A 7,651-nucleotide genomic window follows, 5' to 3' on the forward strand; every position below is an offset into this window, starting at 1 on the left:
GCTGTCGCTCCAGCTTGCTCAGCTTTTATTTAGCCCTGTCCCTACCGCTTCATGAATAAATAAAGAGGAGGAGGAGGCAGGGGAGGTTATGAGAAAACGGGACACAGGCGCACTGGCAGGCGGCTGAAGGGAGCTGGGCTAGGAACCGGGGGGCCAAAGCAGCAGGGTCGTGTATGGGAACACCTCCAGCTCCCGCACAGAATAGAGGTGGACTCTTTAACCTGTCTTTGCCCGCCTGTGAGACGATCAGGGGCTTGTCTGTGCAGCCCTCCTGCGAACCCTGATATGCATACGCAGCTTTTAAATATGCTGGAAGGAACGCCTAGGCACGTGTTCCCAGTATGGGGAAACTCTTAAGCCCTGCTCAGGCTGTCTCAGGAATACACGTGAGTTTGGGTATCTAATCTGATGTAGAACACCATACATTTAATGCCAGCAACACTGTAAATTCTACTTACTAATGGGTTTTTATCAGAGAAAACAGTAATTTGTAAAAGTAGTTTTAAACTATTTTGCCCAGTCTTCGCCAGCTGTGTGAACCAGGCAGACGTCAATCCAACTGGCCGCACCGGGGCTGCATTGGACACACAGGGCTAAACTTGTTCCTGGGGACTAAATCAGGTGGAGGTGGGTACAGTCTGATTTTTAAAAAAAAAAAAAAAAAAAAAATCACAACAAATATTGTAATTTCACCATTTTATTTTGCACAGTTAAATAGACTGAGTTTTAAGGTTATTTAAAGCAGATGTTACATAAACAGCTTCCAGTGGAGAACAAAATCCATTTGGTTTAATTTAATCAAAATAATTTTTTTTAATAAAAAAAGAAAGATATCATAAGCCAAGAGCTATTGAAAACAACCCGCAGCAGTCACAAAGACCATTTTCAAGGCAGAGAAAGTAGAATCTGACCAATAATACATTAAATTTCATTAGCTGGCACCAGTGCAACAGATAGAAAGTGGGGTGGACAGGTCCCCCTGAATATCCCAGCTGGACACTCTCCAGCTTTCCCTCCTCTCCTGGTCCCTTCACCCTTTGCTGTCACCAAGATTAGTCCCGGCATCCGTGCAGGGATCAGCCAGGATCCCCCAATGCTCTCCGAGCTGGGGCAGCGTGTCAGGAGGGGGGCCGTTCCTCAGCAGGATGGGGTTTTTCTGGAGTCCTGAGATGATCCTGCTCCCAAAGGGAGATCAGAGGAGTGGAAAGATGACACAACTATGCAATGGTCTGTGTCATTGATGAAAGCAATCCAAAGAGGTATGAGGAGAGACTGCAGAGGGAAGCGTGTGGAGTGGAAAAGGGACTGTTCAGCAAGGACAAGCATTCTGCCTACAAATACTTTCAAGGGACCAATATAAGCAAAGGAAGGGATTTTCTGTAATTATCTCGGAGTAGTAAAGGCTGGCGTTAGGACCATAAAACCAAATTCAGGCTATGCAGTTAGAAAAGAGTCTCTGCAGCGAGCAATTAGGCACTAGAGACAGGTTCCCAGGGAGGAGCATCGAGAGGGGTTAAAACGCTGTGCGAAGGACCTCAAATAGCAGCTCAGAGCCAGGCAGGGGTCTTGGAAATGCCTGCCAGAGCACCGTAGATATTTGCAGTACTGGTTGATTCCATCAAATTGAGTTTGAAAAACAAAACCAAAGTTCAGTGCTAAAACACTTCTTTAATGGGACTTTTCCACGTAAGAAATTGGAGCCATTGCTACGGGAGTGCTGTACAGATGTTGTAAGGGTTGTGCTAGGAAATAAGAAGGTGTTCGAGATGCTTTGCTCTCTGTTAAAATATGGTCCATGTGCTGAAAACAAAAATCATGGGGGGCCAGCACCGGTGAAGTAAGACTGCAGCTGCTTTTAGGCAGGATCCGTCTCGACACAGAGGGTGGAAGGAGGGAGAGAGAACAGGACAACCCAAGCCACGGTGTGGTTGCCACCAGCCAGGAGCCCCATTTGTGGGAGGACCTGGGTTCCTCTAGTGCCTGCAGGCATTCACAGCTCTGGCTTCAGACCTCCCTGGGAAGCAAGGCATGGTATAGGAAGACTTGCCCTGTATAAAGGACCAACAAGGAATGTTATAGGGGTCATTTCCATGCCAACACAACTCTTAGCTAGTTTGAAATCTTGCTGAGAATTGGGTAGCCTGGCTGGAGGTTGTGTAATAGCTCTGTGTGTCTGTCTACAAGACTGTGATTACAGTTCCTGTCCAGTCTTGACTGGCTCCTGAAATAATCTTAAATTCCCTGGCTACGGTCGCGCTTGCTGTTTAGCTAGGGCTGATTGGGGAACCAGCCACGCCTGCTCCCTCCTCAAATGCCCCAGCTATTCCCTGGTTCCTTGGGTGGTTTCTAGCCCATGCTGACCTCTTTGCTGCTGCAGCTGTACCTAGCAGCATTCAAAAGCCCTGTTTCAAAGCTGTCATGGGTATGTCTGTGCAAACTACAGGCACACCCTTCCTTTATGCCCAGCTGCACATCAGATGCATAAGCAGCTCTAAATAGCTGGTGGCCACCACTTAGTGCTCTCAGTGAATTCCCCTTGGTTCAGTTTCAGTTCCACATGCAAACCAGTTTTTTTCAAACATACCAAGCTTCTTGGAGGCGACAGCTACCATCTCCTCCAGCCCGTTTCCCCACCTCTCCCTCCTGCATCTTCCCTGCTGCTGCCACAGCTGGGTGTCTGCTCCCACTGTTCTCTCCCTTGCAGAAGCAGCAGTGCAAAGGGGAGCATGGACACCTTCCCCAGCAGCGGGGTGCAGGAAGGGGGGAAGAACCACAGAGGCAGCCGCAGCATCAGGCTTGTGGACGTACATTTTTCACTTCATCTTTCAGCTCAGCGTATCACACAGTGCTTTACAGTGTCCTGCATAGTCCCTCTTTCTGCTGCAGCCTCTGCATGGAGGATCAGCCTGCTGTGTGCCACTGTGGATCCCAGCCCCAGATTAAAGCCCTGCAGCTCACGTAGATGATAGCAAAAGCTACAGTGATGCCAAATCCATCAAAGGCTAAGTCCTAGGGGTGGTGCAGGCCCGGCTGTACTTCCTCGGCAGGCAATGCGTTTTGCGTAAGCCAAATCCAAACCAAGGAGCGTTTCTGATAGTACAGAGGGTTGGGGTGTCTTTTAGCTTCCTAGCCTCTCTGAACATGCTGAAGTCTAAGCCATGCTCTGGAAATATCACTGTAAGGCCAGGAAGAGAAGGCTGGAGATGGGAAGTGCGTTCCCAGTTCTACCAGTTAGCTATCCTTTCTGTGCTGGCTGCCTCATTTGTGAAATGGGACCAATTCCCTACCTAGCTGCCCGGCATGACAGAGGTGATTATTTACTCTATCTGTTGGTGAAATAGCCGCACTCCCTGGGCCAGTGGCTAGATGACTGCAGTTTTAAAGCGAGTCTGCATAAGGGACATACTCTAGTTTTGAGAGGAAGACTGTGAGGTGGCACAAGGGGCTGGAAGAGAGCTGTATGTGGGCAGATGCGGCAGTGAATGAGGGCAGGCTGTGGAAAGCCTGCTCCTTGAACACCTACCTCTCCGCTAGGCCTGGGTGAGACTGCAGTGCCAGTCCCCGCTCCGAAGCAGTCCCAGCCCATGGTTAATGCCTGTGAAATGTTTAGAACATGTCAAAGTGCTAACTGCTATAAATTATTATTAAGAATAGATTGGCCCAGGATGTTTGGGATGATTAAAACCTCCCCAATGGACTGCTAAATAACCTCTGCTTTGGTCTGGCTGGGCACAGGTTGGTGGTATTTTTTTCTATTCCACACACACACACTTTGTGCCCAGCCAGGCAAAAAGATGGACCGTTTACCAGCCAAGCAAGGAGGTCAGTGGGAGCCCTGCAGCAGAGGGGATGCCAGTCTGCCGGGGGTCATACTGGCAGCATTGCTCCCCAGCCTACAGCCAAGCTCCACTCACCCTCAAGATGCTCCATCCCCATTCAGGAAGCCTCCCTCCCGTTAGCTGCCCAACCATGCCTCCGTCCATCTGTCCTTCTGCTCTTCCTCAGCTACAGCTGTGGCTCTCTGATGATTTAAAATAAATAAGACACTTGAGATGCTACAATAACTGGAGCTGGGAATGGAGAGAGCCAGGGAAAGAGCTAAACTCCCAAGTTAACAATGAATCACTCAGGGAGTGGAGTCATTGATTTGTAATCGTTGCCTGGCTCCCAAATATGGTAGCCGTGAATTCCTCTGACCAGCGACCGAGACGAGGTGCTTTGGGTTATTCCCAGCACACCTGCGAAAATTCAAATCCGGCTTGCTCACAGGAGCAGGGCTCATGGCTCTGGGAGCCCACCAGCTTCACCAGTGCTCACCCTCTGCGGTGGAGCCAGCGGTGCTCGCCGGCAGCAGCCTGCATGCATGCCGGGCTGCCACTGCGCTGCTGCGGAGTTGAGCTTGCAAATATACAAGTCAAACTGCATCGTTTCCCTCAAAATCCTCCCCCCCGAGTTGTTCCCCGCTGCTGTCAACCCACAGCAGTGGGCTGGGAAGGGGGAGGACAAACCAAAGCAAGCTGGTGTGTATTAGCACCCATCTCTTTGGGAGCAAACGGCAGGCTGCCAAGGACTCCCGGGGCAGGAGCTGAGAGCCCTGGGTGTTCAGGAAAGAGGCTAGGTGCCATCCAGGGCAGGTCCCAAGCTGCCTCCGAGGTTTCTGTGCAAAGGCTCCCAGAGAACATGAGCAGAGTCTTGAGTTTATTATTTGTATTCTCTCCCTTGCCTACCTACTAGGGGCAAAAATGAGAGCAAACTAGCAACCAAAACATGCTGGATTAGCAAGAGTACCTGACTCACTCTCTCTAGGGAATGACTTTAGGGAGGGAAGAAGCCCAGTGCCACTGTGGAAAGTGTGTTCTTGCTTTTTGCATTAGTCACATCAGGTTTCCTGCCCTCCCTGGTGTGTCTATCCATCACCAGGCTGTGGTGGCTCTCATGGTTCAGCATGGTTTTGAGGGGGCTGGCCCTAGTATAACAAGCAGGGCAAAATTCCTGTTCCTAAAAGCTATATTCTATCTAAATGTCCCACTCATTCCCTGACTCTTGCTCCACCCACCTGGCTTCCCTAACCAGAACCTAAAGCAAACCACATCTCTGCCTAGACTCCTAATCCCCCCACCTCTGCCCTGGGAGTCCATGATGCCTTGATACAGAGGATCTGAGTTCATCCCTGGTCATTCTGCAGCTGTGGGTATCCCCATGACCTCTGCCAGGACACCTTGTGTCTCCACAGTGTCAACCATCTCCTCCTCTCACTGGCTCTCCATTTCTTTGTGTCTGCATCACCCAGGTTGCTCCACCGTCATGTAGACTTCAAGCCTGATCAGTAAGAAGTACGAGGCCTTGCAGTGGCACAGCACCATGGTTTCTCTCTCTCACCCCGGGCTCTCATAGAAGTCCCACCAGAAGACACATACACTACACTGCATCCCAAAGCTATGCCTCTGTCATACACTCTAAGGCTCCAGAAATACTTTGGGACAGAGGATAGCAAAGGCTGGGGAGCACACCAGCAGCTACACCTGACCTTCAGCTGCTCAGAAGTCACCCCACTGTGTACAGTTTCTTTTCCTCCTGTGCATGAGGCAAGCAAGTTGGCATTTAGAATGGGTTTACACTACAAAATTAATGGCAGTGAGGCACTTGAGTTAAAACCTGACAGCTCTCCCCAAAAGTGTCTGTCTTGTAGCCAAGCTTCATCCTACCTAGGCAAACCTCCAAACTTTAATAAAGCCTTGAGATGTCAAAACAAGGCTTCTGCCTTGTTCCCTTTACAGGTACCTCCTTACACTGTCACCACAAATGTAGACGCTGGCCTCAAGCCAGTTAGAGCTAGCAGCACTGCCAGCAAAACATCATTCCCGCCAAGCATTACCCAGCTTCTTAGGCAGGGTTGCACTCTGTGGAGATTTATCGCTATTATCTGTAGCAGCACCTAAGCAACAGAGCGTAAAGCAAAGTGAAGGGTGCTCATCACAACAACAGTCACCTGCCCAGGGTACACACTCAACAGCAGAGCCCAGCCACTGGGGATCATTACAGAAAAAACTCAGGGCATTTCTGGCATACCTAGACTTGTTCATCCTGTTCTTCAGAGGCATTTCAGCCCAGCCCATAACACTTTGCCTCTTGTCCCCTGGCACCTCCCAACCCTGTCCTGCAGGTAGTGATAGGTGCAATCTTACCTTCGCCTAAATTGCTGCATTGCCCCAAGATACGCTCTTTCCCTAAAGCACTACAGCACTACCTGCATCACCACAGCAAGCAGAGAAGTCCTCAATGCACCCATCCCAAGCTGGGTGACAAGAAAGGCATAAAGCCCACAGTTAGTGTCATTTTTGCAAGCCCTTCAGCAAGAAGCTGCAATATGATCACTGATCTTGCAAAGTGAGGCACAGACAGAGGCTTCAAGGATATGGCTTGTTGGGTCTTCAAGCCAAACAGCCCATGTCTTCTGGTAGTCGTGGGGATACAATCACTTCTCAGCCCACCCTGGGAACAGATAGTTCAAGCCCACCTTCTTTCAATCACTGGTGAACAAGCCTTGGCTCTTGCACCTCACTGTCAGCTCTGAAAACGGCTCCTGTGTGAGTAATATACTGTGCAACAGGATGGGGAATGTGCTGCTATGAGATCCGCTGTGTAACCTGGATCACCAGCTATGGGAGGAAGCATGGCTGCAGGAGCCAACCCCTCTGGCTTACCCTGGGATCCCACTCCACATCCAGCATAGCCCCCCACCTCCAGAGTGACATGTTAGGAGCCCTGAGGAGCCATTATCACCATCTGCCTAAAATTCCCTGTTCCCATGGCCTTCTTCAGTTTGAGGGACAGCCCTCATGGCTCTAGCACACATTAAGATTTTAGTATGTGGCACATACATGCAAGAATGCTGCCCATCGCTGCTTTGCATTATAATATGTGAGAGCTGCTTCCTTTATATTCTGCCTGAACGATAGGTTTTCTGCAGACGGACAACTCTATTTCCCACCATGGTTTCACTCCATTGGTGACAGCCAAGGCAAAATCACAAGCAATGTCAGGGATGTAGGCATCAATCAACGTGTCAGCTGCAAGGAAGCAGCAAGGACTGGCTGCTCCATGAGGGAAGGTGAGCCTGGAGCTGGGGGTGACACCAAGGCAAGCATGGGGCAGTGGCCACACTGGCAAAGGCACAGTCCCACGACACCCAAGCAAGAAGAGCAGAGCAGATGTGGTGACGATAACCAGGGTCAACTAAGAGTCCAGCAATTGCTGGGCAAGTCCGTGATGATGAGACAGATCCGAGGTCAAGTCAGGGACTGAAGTCCACAGGCCGAGGTCCACATAAACAGGGTACATGGCACAGGCATGGCTGCAACACAGCTGCAAGGTAGCCCAGGTGGGGACCAAGTGCAAGAGCCTCAGCTTACAAGTGAACAACAGAACAGGCCCTCACTGAGGCTTTTTTAGCAGAGCTTTCTTGAAGCACTCTCTTCAACATCAGAAGCCTGCACAATTATCTAAGTCAGCCCTGAGCCCAGGGAGCCAAACCCCCAGGGGATGTGCTCAGGGCCCTGATGCTAGCTACTACGCTGTGTAAGCCTTCTCAAGGCAGGTATAGATGCCAGGGATTAATATAACCTGCTGCCAATCTCCAGACTCAAGCACC

Source organism: Gavia stellata, chromosome 4 (assembly GCF_030936135.1).
Source record: "Gavia stellata isolate bGavSte3 chromosome 4, bGavSte3.hap2, whole genome shotgun sequence".
Classification (NCBI taxonomy): Eukaryota; Metazoa; Chordata; class Aves; order Gaviiformes; family Gaviidae; genus Gavia; species Gavia stellata.